Source organism: Ranitomeya variabilis, chromosome 4 (assembly GCF_051348905.1).
Source record: "Ranitomeya variabilis isolate aRanVar5 chromosome 4, aRanVar5.hap1, whole genome shotgun sequence".
NCBI lineage: Eukaryota > Metazoa > Chordata > Amphibia > Anura > Dendrobatidae > Ranitomeya > Ranitomeya variabilis.
Window position 1 is genome coordinate 93,395,214 of NC_135235.1, and position 16,234 is coordinate 93,411,447.

Sequence of the window (16,234 nt, forward strand, 5' to 3'; positions counted from 1 at the left end):
AGAGCAGAGAGCAGTTACACCAAAACTCCTCTATCAAATGATCAGACACTAGTGTTTTAAATGATAAAGACTGGTAAATAGGGTGCACCTCCAATGTATCCTATAATAATATGAGAAAATATAAGTTTCAGGGTACTAAATCTTGTATGGGAGATGAGGTGCAAGCAAATGAGCGAAAGACCAATACAAAAAATGGAGTGCACACCTGATTGAATACAAAAATATATCACAACTTTACTGAGTGCCAAGGACATACAAAAAAACACTAAAACCATCTAAAAACATGCAGTTTACATAGTACATGATAGACAGCCAACAAACCTGAATGCTGTATAAGCAAGGCAAAATATATACATGTTGGGATACAATGGAACATATTATTATAAATAATTATTATAATTATTATATAACATATAAGAGAATAGATAGAGTGGGAGTATCAATTACAAAGAATCAAAGATCACATACATATGGACCTGTGAGACGGTAGCTGTGGTATCACAATAACAAATAAGTCCTTTGGACCAACACTAAACCAATAAATGCTCACCTCACTGAAAATATGGTGTAGGGATATATAATAACAGAGTAGCTTAAGTAACTATATCCCTATATCACGCCCCTAAGAATGGAGAATAACTGTATGTATGTGTAACATGTGCCAGTCATCCAACTGTGCTGACAAGGTTATCATATCTCAAACACGCTGGTAAAAAATGGCCAAAGCATGGTAAGTGCACAGGGGAACAGAAGGATGTATGGTATAGAGGCCACGATAAGGGAAGTCAAGAGGGGAGTGAGAATATATGGAAAAGATATGAAGCCATGTGAAAAGTAACACTGGACAAATCTACAATGAGGTGTCTGTAGATAATACTACCTCAGATACTCAAAAAACGCTCCAAGCCACCACATGAAGCCATGATAAGTGAGTCGCCCGCCTGGGTAGTGGGGTACTCGGTATCGGGTCCGGTCCTAATGGGGATGTCGCGGTGGCTGCGACCCTGTCCGTGGCCCTGGGCGCCCAATTAAAGGGAAATGGTCTTTTAAGGGGAATTGTGAATAAAGTCTATTGTTCGTGACGCCACCTGTGGTTCTCGGTCAGTAGGGATCGACGCCGCTTAAAAGGGGTCCTCTGAGGTGATGGTATGGTGGCTGGATGGTAATGCTTCCCAAAGGTGAAGCGGGGTCCCCAAGGCTCCCTAGGAGTATGGCACTGATGGTAGTCTGCTGGTAAATAAGTGGAGGACACAGTGTTGTAAAGTCTTTACCTGGTTTACTGGTGGTAGTAGTCCACAGTCCAGGGTACCAGGTACAGGTGTCCTGTGGTCCGGCCGGCTTGGAGGCAATGGGAGAATCTACTTCACAGTTGAGGTCCGTGAGCCTTTCCTCCTTGTGCTGTTGTATCAGGTCCCTGCTGCCTGAAGCTTACTGGCAAAGTCCTCTTTTCCCCTGTTCTGGAACAGGTACCTGCATGACGGGTAGCTTGAGCTGTTTTACAGGGTCTCTATCATGACCCACACTCTTCAGGTGGTGCTGCGTCTCAGGCGTGGTGCGGGCCAATCACTTAAAGTTCTTAGCCCTCTGGTTCTGCTAAGTGTCCTAGACTCCCACTAAAGCCTCGGGCTCCCAATACCCGGTTTCTGCGCTCTGGTTCTGAGGGTGCCCGGTCGCAGTTCCCCTCAGAGCCCTTTATCTTTCCTCTGCTCCTTTCCTCTGTAGCTCCACCACATTCGGCCCCTTGGGTTCTCTGTCTTTCCTGGAGCTGCAGCTCAATCCTGGCTGCCAGCTCTGCTGTCTGCTCTGCGTCTCTCCTAGACGTCTGCGCTCCTTGGTCTCCCTGGACCAACTCTCTAACTCTTTTTCCAGACCAGGAAGCCTATAGCTCAGGGAAGCTCCCCTGAATCCGGGTTCTGAGCTCCCCCTTCTGGCCTGGATTCGGAATGTGTTGTATGTGAGTGCCTTACCTGGTAAAGAGAACTCCATTGCCTCCAAGCATGATATTCCCCCAAGGAAAGGCAACATCACTGTAACAACTGGTTACCTGGGGTGTTACATAAGCACAAAGCCCCAGGGGTCAGGGGTGTGGAGAAGGACCACAAGCATATCACTGTTCGCAACAGCTTTGTCAGGAGCGTGTTTTAAATGACACATGATAGGTGAGAGCCGTACTACATAATTTGAACTGGGGATCTGAAAGGGTGTTTCTGGGTTTAAATATTGAAATACTTTCTTAAGGATATACAGAGAGTTATTAAAGTCAAATTTTTGGGTGTGCAAAATCTGAGAATCTGATTGTAGCTCCCATGGCAGCTGAAAGTACCTAGTGTACAGAGCCTGAACAGCAAAGTGCTGTACACTGTGCGGTGGCCGTTCTCCAGTACTGCAGAATACCTCCCATTCAGTTAACAAAATCTGACCTGCAGTACCCATAAATGGCCACTACAAAGTGTACGGCGCTGTGCAGTTCTGGCTCTGTGCACTTCCAGCCATCGCCTTAGCTGCAGCAGATGTTCGCTGGGGGTGCTGTGTTAAACCCCTCTTTTTCCTATTTTCCTAGCAGCAATTCAAAGTATAGCACAAATAAGAGGATTACATGCATCAGTTCGATAAGAATGCAGCCCAGTTTGGATCTTAAAGGATTAATCAGGCTGCATTGACATCTGGATCTCTGACATCACTTCTACAGATATCTGCTGTCTCGCAGGTGGCAGCGGCAGGTATCAAGCAGTTAGTCCTATTCACACAGCACAGTAGGGGAGTTAAATGTCAAACTGGAAATCTGCAATACAATACCTTGGGCATTGTTCGGTTTGGGACTAAGAATAAGTTACCATTGTTATAACTTAGGTCCGACAGCTCATGTGGCTAGTCTGATCCTAATATTTCCCAGGAAGATGTGCCCCTAGAGATGTCAGGTAACAAGCCAATGCTCTGCTGATGTGACTGAGCGCACAGGAACCAGCTGGCAGGCGGAGGGTGTGTGCTGACAACCATGAGCTGACGGAGCTCGTGAGCTGTGTGACTGATGTAACCTGCTGATCCTGACGGACAGTGCACGGGATCCTGCCAGGAGCGTGCTCTGCTTAGGCTCCGCCCCCACCCTTAGCGAGCCGTATTCAGTGTGTGGGACGGAATACGGATTTGCTCTAGAAGCAGCGTAGGGGGACATATTCTAGAAGGTTTTTGAAAGGTTTTCTTCCTGATTTAATTTACAAAGTAGATTTGAAAGATTATTAAAATCGCTTGCTCTACATTATTATTTCATAAAAATTAAAATGACGGGTATGCTTTATGTGAATCCGACGTGTCCATCTCGCTTCAGATGATGAAAAATTAACATGTTTAGCATACCTCCCAACTTTTGACTTTTAGGCCATGCCCCTGAACACACCCATTTCGCAACTAGTCACACCCATATCCACGCCCCAACCACACCCATTTAGCACTGCTGATCACTCGGTTTCATAAACAATAATTATAAACAAAAAAAAATATGGCCACACAGTGCTCCATACTGTATAATGGCCACACATGATGCTCAATACTGTATAATGGCCACACAGTGCTCCATACTGTATAATGGCCCCACATGATGCTGCGTACAGTATAATGGCCCCACATGATGCTCCATACTGTATAATGGCCACATAGTGCCCCATACTGTATAATGGCCCCACATGATGATCAATACTGTATAATAGCCACAAAGTGCTCCATACTGTATAATGGCTCCACATGATACTCAGTACTGTGTAATGGCCACACAGTGCTCCATACTGTATAATGGCCCTACATGATGCTCAATACTCATGAAAAAAAGAAAATCCACTTGAAAAAAGCATATGAACAAATAAAAAATGAATAAACCAAAAACCAATAATATTCAAAATATAAATAATTTTATTCAGGAACACCAATTCAAACTGACACAACAACCAATTAAAAAACATACAACAAATCTAAAATCCCAAGGGAGGAGAATACCACTCATGATCTAAATATTTTATAATAATAGTACATGGTCTTAAATAAATAAATATATTTTTTTAAAAATAATGCTCAATACTGTATAATGGCCACACATGATGCTCCATACTGTATAATGGCCACACATGATGCTCCATACTGTATAATGGCCACACATCATGCTCCATACTGTATAATGGCCACACATGATGCTCCATACTGTATAATGGCCCTACATGATGCGCAATACTGTATAATGGCCAGACAGTGCTCCATACTGTATAATGGCCACACATGACAATGCCAGTGTACAGTCGGGGCTGTAGATGTGTCCCAGCAGCTCTGCTTTCAATGCAGGCAAAGATTTCACCATCTGTCGCTGTCCACACTGCTGTCTCACAGATCCTGCACATTGCAATGTAGCCCAGCTCTGCAAACTCTGCATGCACTCAGACAACACCACTATCTACTGGCTCCACTCCATAACTGCTGTAGTATATAAAGGATACTTATATATATACTGTTCCTGTGACTAACAGACTGCACTGGATTGCTCTAACTGCTGCCACTACTCCTGGTTTAATGCCTTGTACTGTAAGCACAGCAGAGCATGTACAGTATGTGTACAACACACACGCGCGCACACACACATGTACCTTAGAATGTCCCCTCTGTGAACCACCGCACCGGAAGAAGGAGATACCGAGGGTCCGTGGCCTAATACAAAAGGGCGTGTCGGTTGCTTCTGCTGGCTGTGCGGGAGAAGTAGAGTCCTGTGCGGGACTGCGGGGCACAGCCTCTAAATCTAAATCTTGACCGTCCCACAGTATGAGGGGCGGTTGGGGGGTGTGATGTTTAGGACTAGAATGATCACTTTTGTTATGACAATTAAGTATTAAAGTAGATTTAGGTGTAAGATTGGATTTGTTTCATTTCCATCTAGCCATTGTATAGTGATGTTATACAGTCACGTTATACCGGTAATATCTAGTCACTGTACAGCAGTGTTAACCAGCCACTTTTTGGTGATGTTACCCAGTAATGGTAATATCCAGTCGCTGTGTGGTGTTATTCTGTAACGGTATGGTGATGTTATTCATTTATGTTATGGCACCAGGAATCCCACATACATATTTATAGACCGGGATGGTGACAAGTGATAACATCAACCCCCAGACAAACTGCACCAGTTCCAATATGCATCAAGGAACAATAGGAGAACTTGGGCGCAAAGTGATAACATCTAATAAGATCAAAAAGTCAATTTTATTAGTCACAATATCAGATAAAATAACAAATGTGACTAATAAAATTGACTTTTTGATCTTATTAGATGTTATCATTTTGCTCCCAGTTCTCCTATTGTTCCTTCATTTATGTTATGGTAGTGTTATCCCATCACTGTATGGCCGTCTTATCCAGGTACTGTATGGCGGTGTTCTCCAATCACTGTATGGCAGTGTTATCCCATCACTGTATGGCTGTTTTATTCAATCACTCTATGGTGGTTTTATGCAGTCATGGTATGGAGGTGTCATTCAATTACTGTATAGCAGTACTATCCAGTCGCTATATTGTGGTGTTATTCATTTATGTTATGGTGGTGTTTTATAAACATGACATGGTGGTGACATCAAGTCATGTTTTTGGGGGCCTTTTACTTAGTAAAAGTATGGCTGTATTGTAAAGTCACATGATAATAATAATGCATATTATTATTATTATTATTATTGTTTATTTATATAGCACCATTAATTCCATGGTGCTGTACATGAGAAGGGGTTACATCAAAATACAAATATCACTTACAGTAAACAAAACTAACAATGACAGACTGGTACAGCGGGAAGAGGACTATTCAGAGTATTATTTATTATTATGGAATATTCTAGATATTGGAAGAGCATAGTGTGCTTTGTATTTTCCACTAGAGAACGTCTTAGGGAGCATAGTCCACATCACTGAGCAGGACCAAAGTGTGTTCTAGTCATTAGTGATGAGCGAGTGTACTCATTGCTCGGGTTTTCCTGAGCATGCTCGGGGGGTTTGCTTGCAGAAGCTAGATGAATTGAACTACTAGACAGCTTGATTAGATGTGGGGATTCCCTAGCAGCCAGGCAACCGCCACATGTACTTAGGCTGGCTAATAGCTGTAAATCAAGCGGCTGAATCAACAAAAACTAAATCTCCGAACAATAAGAAATACTCGGAGATCACCAGAGCGTGCTCGGGAAAACCGGAGCAACGAGTATATTCGCTCATCACTACTAGTCATCAATATGACGTGTAAATACCAGTAAGCGTGCCCATGAGTTGCAATAACAGCTGAGGGACAGTTGAAGACCTCAGAGCCTGTCATTACAGAGCTACTTTGAAACACTGCCTGTGGCTGGTCCTCAAATTTTTACTATATACAGCAATACCATGGTATAAGGACATATGAGTTTCCCCTCCCTCCTCCATTATGTAATAATGTCATCCTGGGCCTCTTCCAGGTATATATGCCCCTCATCATGGTCCCCTTCCCGGTGTATATGTTCCCCACCTAGGTATATGTTCCCCGTCGTGGGCTCAATCTTGGTATATGTCCCATACCCTAGTATATGTTCCCCATCCTGGTATATGTTGCCCATCCTGGTACATGTTCCCCATCCTAGTATATCTTGTGAGGCAGCGACAGGTGTTATATGCGAGGGTCGCTATGTGTCCCCCAGGATGCACACTATTGAAGCCACTGGAGTGCATTGCAGTCACAGGCATAGCTGTGATTGCAGTGCAAAATAAAAGTAAGTTTTGGCTTGGTCAAGCTATTTGCCCAAGGCAGATTTAGGAAAACTCGCCATGGGCTTTTATTTTTGGAGCGAACTACAGGATGGTAGTGGAGCAGTCCGCTCCCTTCTGGTCAAGTCTTACAAGTGGCTTATGGCCACAGATTCCTTTTAAAACCCCTGCAGCAAAGGGTTGGGTGTGTCAGTTTTGGTTTGCCAAGTGTCACAGGGTACTGGGTAGACTAAGGCTGGTTTCCCGGGCCCCTGCGATATCCCTCAGACTAGGGAAAACCCTGTCTGTCCCTCTCCCAGAATTTACACTAATGGTGTGCTTGTCTGGGCCACCAGGCCTGACCCTGACTCCTGTTTCAGCCCTATGCTGAAACCTCCACCCGCCACCCAGTGAATAGACCACACACCAACCCCCACAGAAAGCACAGACAGGGAAAACTGAAAAAAGCACCACGCCGCAGACACACAGGAAAACACAATAAAGTGCACAGGGCAAAACAAATACAAATATAGGAAGGAGAAATATGACAAAGGATAATACACCACCAGATACGATATTTCTACTCCAAGACCACCACTCCAGACCGGAATCACTAGGCACGAGGCACAAGCTATAATCGGCGATGCCCAAAGTCCAGCAGAACTATTTAAAGGCAGTGGGCGTGACCCAGCCTCCAACCCGAGTACCAGCTAAATTAACCCCGGACAACCTAGATAAAATCTAGTAGGTGCCACTGAGCGTATAGTGGACGAATGCAGAATTACCGCTGTCTGTCGGATGCCCTAGTGTGAATAGTGTCCGACATGACACCAAGTTGCAGAGCAGGTGGCTCTGCAAAGCTCAACCTGTGTGAAGTAACACGGAGCCAAGCGAAGCCAAAGGGCCTGTCACCCCTCAGCGTAGCTCGGTGATGCAGTCGCCCATGGTAACCGGTCTCGGATACGAACTGTCGTGATTCCCTGCTGCAATCCGGAGGATATCATTTGTTTTCTGTTTGCATATACGTAGGACATTAGAGGGACTTTTGTTTTGGTCACTGCCTGTCTGTCACACTGCACCAACCCCGCTGCACTACAATGTCCCCATCCTGGTATATTTTCCCCATTTTGGTATATGTCGCTCATTCTGTCGATGCCGCTGTTGTTCAATGCATAGAAAAAAAACAATGTCTATGAATAGAATACATAAATGGACCAACAGGTGCATGCTGCTATGTCGAATAAAAGTATATGCTTGCACAGGCGAATAGATAATGTAAGCATGCATGTGTCCCAGTGTATATTCCAGAAAAAAGAACTCAAGAAACATATTTAAAATGATCAGAAAGTTCTAAATGGTTATTATCAATATACAGTAAGTATAGAGGTAAGTAAATACAATGAAAAGCTAATCAATACAAATATGTACAGAACATAAATAGAATAATATCAAATGTGCAACTCTTATGCGACAATATTTTTTATATAAAGAAGAGCATCTTTGAAACTAATATGGTAAAAATCAGTAAGTATTCACTTGCACACATACAGTTAGATCCAGAAACATTTGGACCATGACCGAATCGTCATGATTTGAGCTCTGCATACCACTATTTTTTCTTTAAAATGAAACAATTAATATGCAATTGATGTGTAGACTTTCAGGTTTAATTATAGGGGTTGAACAAAAAATATCCTGTTTAAGAACTGCAAACATTTTTCTACAAAGCCTCCTCAAAGCATCTTGTGATTGCCAAGATTACAGATCCTTTTGGTTTTATGGTGTAGGAGTTCGTGGGTGTTATTACCCTTCCTAATAGAGGTTAGTAACCCATCTACCCCCATAACCTGCAATACCAATGATAGTCAATTATGACATTTAAAAAAATGTGACACTAATGATGTAACAGTCGTACTTTTTTCTTTTGAATCTTCCTTAGTATCATTCTCACTATGTCTGCATTCATATTGTGTGGGTACAGAAAGAAATGCCTGACCTATTCAAAGCTCTCAAGTCTCATTCTGTAAATGTCTTTGAGGCTGTAACATGGCACGGGGAGGTAGTCGTGGGCGAGGTACTCATCTCCCACACCCCGGCTCGATACCTGACAGTGGGCTTCCTGGCTCAGTGTGTGGACTTGTGCTGTGTGGGTGCTACACCTATGCAGACCACATGTAACAGATGATGCTGGTTTACCAGAACCAGGTGTTGGACAGATATAATAATAATAATCTCTTTATTTAAATAGCGCCAATATATTGCACAGTTCTTTACAGTTTTTGCACACATTTTCGTCGCTGTCCCTGATGGGGCTCACAATCTAGATTCCCTATCAGTATGTCTTTGGAATGTGGGAGGAAACCGAAGAACTCGGAGGAAACCCATGCAAACATGGGGAGACCATACAAACTCCTTGCAGATGTTGTTCTTGGTGGACAACCAGTGAGGGAAACCACCATTTAAAAATAAACTATTTACTGAACAGGAACTTGGTAAGAAATATATACAGGAGATAGCGGGTACACAGACTTAAAAGGCTGAAAGTTTACTTTACAACTTGAAGAATTTTCCACAGTTTTCTTCCTTCTAGTCTCTATGGTTCTCTTTTCCTCTTTACTCTTTTACTTGTCCTCTGTCGTCACTGTTTCTTCTTATTTCACCACAACCCAGTTTGACATAACAGCCCTGCTTAGCAAGAGTCCTTTACTCAACCCGCTGTTCTGCCTTTTCTTTCCCCTTAGGGTGTCAGTTTGGCCGGTCCTTATCTTCTCTAGTACTGAAGCTCTGGAACACCCAATGTGGACAATCTATTTCTGTGTAGGCCCTTTACCTTGCGAATTGTAAACTCTTGACCTTTCTGCTTGAGGTCCTCTCCCAGGATCCATCTCCAAATGATCACTTTGTCTTGTTGTCACTTCTGCTCTGGATATTACTATCTCTTTCCTATGGTCTCCACTCATTTGGGACAACCCACAATGCGGCACTGCTTACAATGAACCTTAGGTCCTCTTTCTATGCACTCTAGTCTCCAACCGCCTGACTCCCAATATGGGCTAATCCAAGCTATTAATTCTAGCTATACCTGTACTCACTACTTATTGTTGGATGAACACGGCTCTTTTATTATCAACACACATTATCTCCATCACTAACACAAGACACAATTCACATTATATCACATAACATTACAACAATATACTTGTTTCTTCAAGGGGGAACATGGTTAGTTTGTCCATATCCTTGCAAGGCTGTTGAGTTCCGGTCAGAAGGACCATGCATGGTCATGAAATTATCACTCATGAAACTCAAATGTGAAACCAGCCTAAAAGTGTGCATATGCGTTCATAGCCAGACCATTTGGTAGTATATATTAGTACATTGCTAAAATAAAACCCCAACCCATTATGGAGTCATGTTGTAACTATGCCATTCCATGGAGCAGTAAACAGTTAAAAAAAACCAATGTATTATAGTTAAACCTACATTTTTGTTTTACGATGAAAGCCTATGGTATGGTATTACTCACAGGCACCGATTTATTATCTTTGGCTTATTCACTTTTTAAAATAGGCCCATAATATCCCTCTACCAGGCAGACTGAATAAGAGAACATCCAGGCCACTCACCATTGGGCAGCACACTGACAACCCAAAACTCCTGGGGCAATCAGTATATGCCATTCACCGCACACCATTACCACGCTGACTGATCTTTTCTTTCTTGAGTACTTACAACCAAATTGGCATTATATTATTATATTCAGTGAAGTCCCTTTTATTTTATACAATGCCCTAACTTATTGTTATATACGGTGTTATTCCTTAAACTATATACATTTATAAGCAGGGAAATTATAATTCTGGACACTCATTATAGATACGGAACACTGCCTCAACTTCAAGACCCCGATGTACTTTTCAACCAAACTTAATCCAAAGGTAAGTGATGGGAGGTGAGGGTCGGTTCATAAGGTCAACAGGAAGAGATGATTGGATAGAAATGTAGTAGTGCTAATTGCCTTATTATTGTAACCCATATTGTTACAGTGCTTAGTAGGGCATCTAGAAACCAGAAGTTCTCTGATTGCATAATCAATGCAAGTTGCCTGTAGGTAGTAAATTATCCCACCTTGGTCCTGAGCCCAGCTTAGGTGTAAGAGGACTGAAAGGCAGGTATCAGGGCAGGAGGCAGAAAGCGGGAACCAGGTAGACTTACCATAGATGACGAATGTCTGGTCTCTTTTCAATGATAAGATGGAAGGTCGCTTCTAAATACTCAAACTGGCTTACCTTACATATTTTTCCACAACTTGCATTGTTGGGGTAGGGGCGACAGCTCTAAATCCTATTAAAATAATGTCTTTACAAAATCTGCATACAATGTGACATTGATCTTTGAATTTGAAGAATCTCTATAAAATTCATTACATATATATTGAAATCCAAGAGTTGTGAGACAAAATACTGTAGTATATAAGGAGTACTTGGTGTTGGTGTTCCAATAATGTATACATTGGCTTTTAATGACAGTGATTCCCCTCTTCTTCCTCCTTTCAGGGATGGTTTACTGTTCAGGATTACTTTATTTCTGTAAAGGCAACACGCTTGATTTTTACAAAAGTGTCTTAACCCCTTACCAACATGGTACTGGTACATCATATGGTGGCTAGAGATGAGCGGACACCTGGATGTTCAGGTTCGGTAGGTTTGGCCGAACAGTTACAAAAAGTTCGGGTACCAGAACAGTACCCGGACCCGAACCCGGACCTCATTTACTTGAATAGGGGACCCGAACAGCCAGTGTTTCAGAGGGGTCCCCACGCCGTATTTTTTAATTATTTTGACAATCAGCCTTGCTAAAGCAGACAGCTGGGGGCTGGTATTCTCAGGCTGGTAAGGGGCCATGGATATTGCCCCCCAGCCTAAAATTAGCAGCCCGCAGCTGCCCAGAAAAGGCGCATCTGTTTGACATCCCCGCTCGCACCTTGAGAGTTGCGCTCACAGCAGTTCATTCCTCTGGTTCTCAGCCTGGACGGTCACATCTTGGCGCTGGCCAGGTTGAAAACTGTTTTTCCCCAGACATGGATTACAGAGTTGGACAGAACAACGGACAGGTATGGTATATTTTTTTAAATTTATTTTTGGTTTATTACAGGAGAACGAGGGCTTCAGAGGAATTAGGCGAGTTTGCAAGTATGGTTTAATTGAGAATATTTAAGGAGTCTGTGTAATTATTTCAATTAAAGGACTTTATTCTTGGTGTCTGTGCTTTCATGCAATGTGACTATGGGGTTAGTAATGGGGGCGTCTTATAGATGCCTCTCCATTACTAACCCCGGGGCTTGATGTCACCGGACAAGACAAAGGTGATATCAACCCCCAACTATAACCCCACATGCCACCGCTACAGGGCAAGTGGGAAGAGCTGGGCAAAGTGCCAGAATTGGTGCATCTAGCAGAGAATACCAGCCCCCAGCTGTTTGCTTTAGCAAGGTTGGTTGTCAAACATGGGGGACCCCATGCTGGTTTTTAAAAATGATTTATTTAAATAATTATAAAATACGGCATGGGGACCACTCTATTCTTGATAACTAACCTTGCTGAAGCTGACAGCTGAGAGTGGCAGCCACCAGATGTGAGTTTTGACTGGCTGGTTATCAAAAACACAGGAGAACCCACGCTGGGTTTTTAAAAAAAAATATTTATTTACAGTGCAGGAGCGGCTGATTAATATTCCCATTCACCGCTCCTGCTCTCAATGTTATTAGTGGCAGCAGGTTTTGGATGATGGGAGCAGTTGTTCAATCAGCTGATGCCAGTGACCGGAGGTAAACTTTATACCCCTGATCACAGCTGAGCACTCGTGCTGTCTTTTGACAGCATGGGAACTGCGGCTCTCTGACGGTTGGGGATGATTTCACTGCCGATCAGAAGCGGTGTTTGCCGTGCTGTCATGTACATGACAGCGTGACAAACACCCGGTGTTCGGGCAGTCGAACTTGAACAGTAATACGGACTTCCTGGTGAAGTCCATGTTCGGTGTCTGTGCCCGAACAGTAGGTGTTCGGTATGGATGCAGAACTTTACTGCTCCTTTTCACCCATCTCTAATGGCGGCTCCTTGACATTGCGAGCCTGCATCCTTCCTGGCAGATGATGGCTTTGTTATTAAGCCATCAAATGCCTCTAATAGCTGCAGGATAAGCGGAGCTCTGATCACTGCAGTTTACATGCTAAATGCCACTGTGAATATCTGACAGCGGCATTTAACATGCACCAGCAGGGGGTGCACAATTCCATTCACCCTTCGATGTGCCCATGAGTGATCACAGGCACTGATGGGTCACCATGACAGCCAGGGGTCTGCTGAATACCCCTATGCAAGTGATGATGTCCTGCTATGTATGGTACAAGTGATCGGTGGTTCACAGCTTGAAGTCCCCAAAGGAGACTTCCAAGTACGATGAAAAATGAAGAAAAAAAGTTTAATAAAATATGAAAAAAATAAAAAAAATATAAAAGTTCAACTCACCATTGTTTTCTCTAATTAAAAATTAAAAAATAAAAATTATTTTCTAAATTACTCATGTTTGGTATCGCGGAGTTCATAAAAGTGTAATCTATCAAAATATAAAATAAATTAATCCAATTGGTAATGAAAAAATAATTAAGACACCAGAATTGTGTTTTTTTTAGCTGACACAATATATAAAAAATAATAACAGGCGATTAAAACATTGCATCTACTGTAAGATGGCTGCCGGATAAGTCCTTGAGGGGAGATATGTGTTATCGCGGCTATTAGCTGCGGTGATGTGAGCTCAGAAGTATGCTCCAGCACGTATAGTGTTATTTGGCCATTCCAGGGCCGGGTTTTAGGAGCAGTCATAAGAAATGGGTGGGATGACTTCTCACATATCCCAAACCCCAGGGACGTGGTTTGGCTAATAAAATGGAGGCCAGATGTCTCATTCAGGGTCTGTGGCTGGAGGTGTGGAGAACCTCCAGTGTGTGTTGCTAAAGATACTGACCTGAGCGGGTGGACCCAGAGTACTATATGGACTGTTTTTCTGTTTGTTTTTTCACTTTGTGCCAGAAAAGGTTGTTTGTTTGTTTTTCCTATCCAGAGCAGTTTATGCAGTTTTAATAAACTTGCTGGGACATTTCAACACTACCGCTTCCCGTGCCTACCTCATCCGCATCCGAGTGAGTACAGATCCCTACACTACCCCAAAATGATATCAATAAAATCATCGACTGGGGGAGCAAAAAACAAGCCCTCATACAGTCCCATATGCAGAAAATTGAAAACGTTACATCTCTTGGAAAATAACACAAGCAAAATTATTTTTTTCACTAATTTCTGATTTTTTTTCACTACTTAAATAAAATAAAAACTTTATATGTTTGATATCTATGGAATTGTACTAACCTAGAGAATTATACTGCTAGGTAATATTACTGCAAAATGAACACTGTAATTAAAAAACCTCAAAACAATTGCAGAATTGCTCTTTTTTTGCTATGTCGTCGCATTTGAATTTTTTTTCTTGCTTTCCAGTACATCAGATGATGAAATGGATTGTGCAATTGAAAAATACTACTTCTCGAGCAAAAGAACAAGCCCTCATGGCTTTTGGAATAAGAGGAAGGAAAAATGAAAACACGGAAATGGAAAATCTCCTGGTCTGGAAGGAGATAAAGGGCAATACGCTTTGAGGTTGGAAATGTTCTTACATGAGGCAATAACTTGAACATAGATATATGATTGGCATGAACATCAGTGAGCTTCTTATATCCTACAATCTGATGATTAGATATAAAGTATTTACTGAAAATACAACACTTGACATTCCTTTCTTTGGCATGGCTACATGTGTTACTTGTGTTTCTGTTTAAAGGGAACCTGTCACCCCCCCTCAGGCGTTTGTAACTAAAAGAGCCATCTTGTGCAGCACTAATGCTGCATTCTGACAAGATGGCTTTTTAGTTACTAATGCATGCATTGCACACGCTGAAATTAACACTTATAAAATGTTCCCCACATACCCTGAAATAGTCCCGGGGGCGGGACTTTCCTTCCTAATCAGACGCAGCACAGCCGTCACTCCGGGCCTGTGCGCGCCGGGCGCCGCCTCCTCTTGCTGCATTGTCATCCCTGGCGCCTGCGCTGTAAGTTTTTTTTCCGGGCATGCGCAGTTGCGCTGCCCTTTGCACTTACAGTGCAGGCGCCGGGGATGATAATGCAGTAAGAGGAGGCGGCGCCCGGCGCGCACAGGCCTGGAGTGATGGCTGTGCTGCGTCTGATTAGGAAGGAAAGTCCCGCCCCCGGGACTATTTCAGGGTGTGTGGGGCACATTTTGTAAGTGTCTATTTCAGCATGTACAGGCATTTGTAACTAAAAAGCCACCTTGACAGAATGCAGCATTAGTGCTGCACAAGATGGCTCTTTTAGTTACAAACGCCTGAGGGGGGTGACAGGTTCCCTTTAAGTCACTTCTGATTGCCTTGCAGCGCTGGGGTCCTGGGTTCAAATCCCAGCAAGGACAACATCTGCAAGGAGTTTGTATGTTCTCCCTGTGTTTGCATGGGTTTCCTCTGGGTTCTCCGGTTTCCTCCCACACTCATCGGGGACAGTGCCAATAATGTATGTAAAGCGCTGTGGAATTAATGGTGCAATATAAATGAGTAAAATAATTAAAAAAATAATATGATACCTAATCAATATAGGATTGTGGGGGTCTGACACCCGACAACCCCGCAGGTCAGGAATTTTCAGTTCCTGTGGCTTAGATCAGCTCCTAATCTTGTGAAGAAGAACTGATCTGCAGCACCCACAGTGACCACTAAACAGTGCACAGATCTTTGGTGTTCAGCTCCGTACACCGTTTACATATAGCCGCCAACAGAAGAGAGAACTGCTGATCTGTGAGGTTGTCGGGTGTCGGATCCGATAATCTTATTGACGGTCTATCACAAGGGATGGGTAGTCAATATAATATTAAGTGTCCTCCAGAAATGAAACATTTTACAGGGGTTTCCATACAGTACTTGTGTTGTGAATCACTGATGTTTAATAAACCTGTATTATGTGTTTTATTCTTCGTCATTTTCTAACATGTCTTTGTATTTTTAACATGCGTGAGACAGTAGCGTAGCTACCAGGGGGGCAGAGGGCGCGGTCGCCCTGGGCCCTGTGCTCTGAGGGGGCCCACCCGGAGCTACGCTACTGTCAGGGCCGGTGCTAGGGTATGGGTCCGGAGGGGCGGCGGTATCGCCGCAGCGGCGAAGCCGCTTGGCGCTAAGCCCCGCCCCCTTTCTGGGACGCGATGGTGCCGGATGTGTACAGTACACATCCGGGATCATCGCACCCCTCGCCATAGGGCCCTGTGATATGCCTTGCGGGGACGCTGCGTCCCCGCAAGGTGTACGGACATGCTGCGATCTGAAAAGACGCGCAGCATGTCCGGAGTCGCAGGGCCGCCGCGTGCGGGTTTCCACGCATAG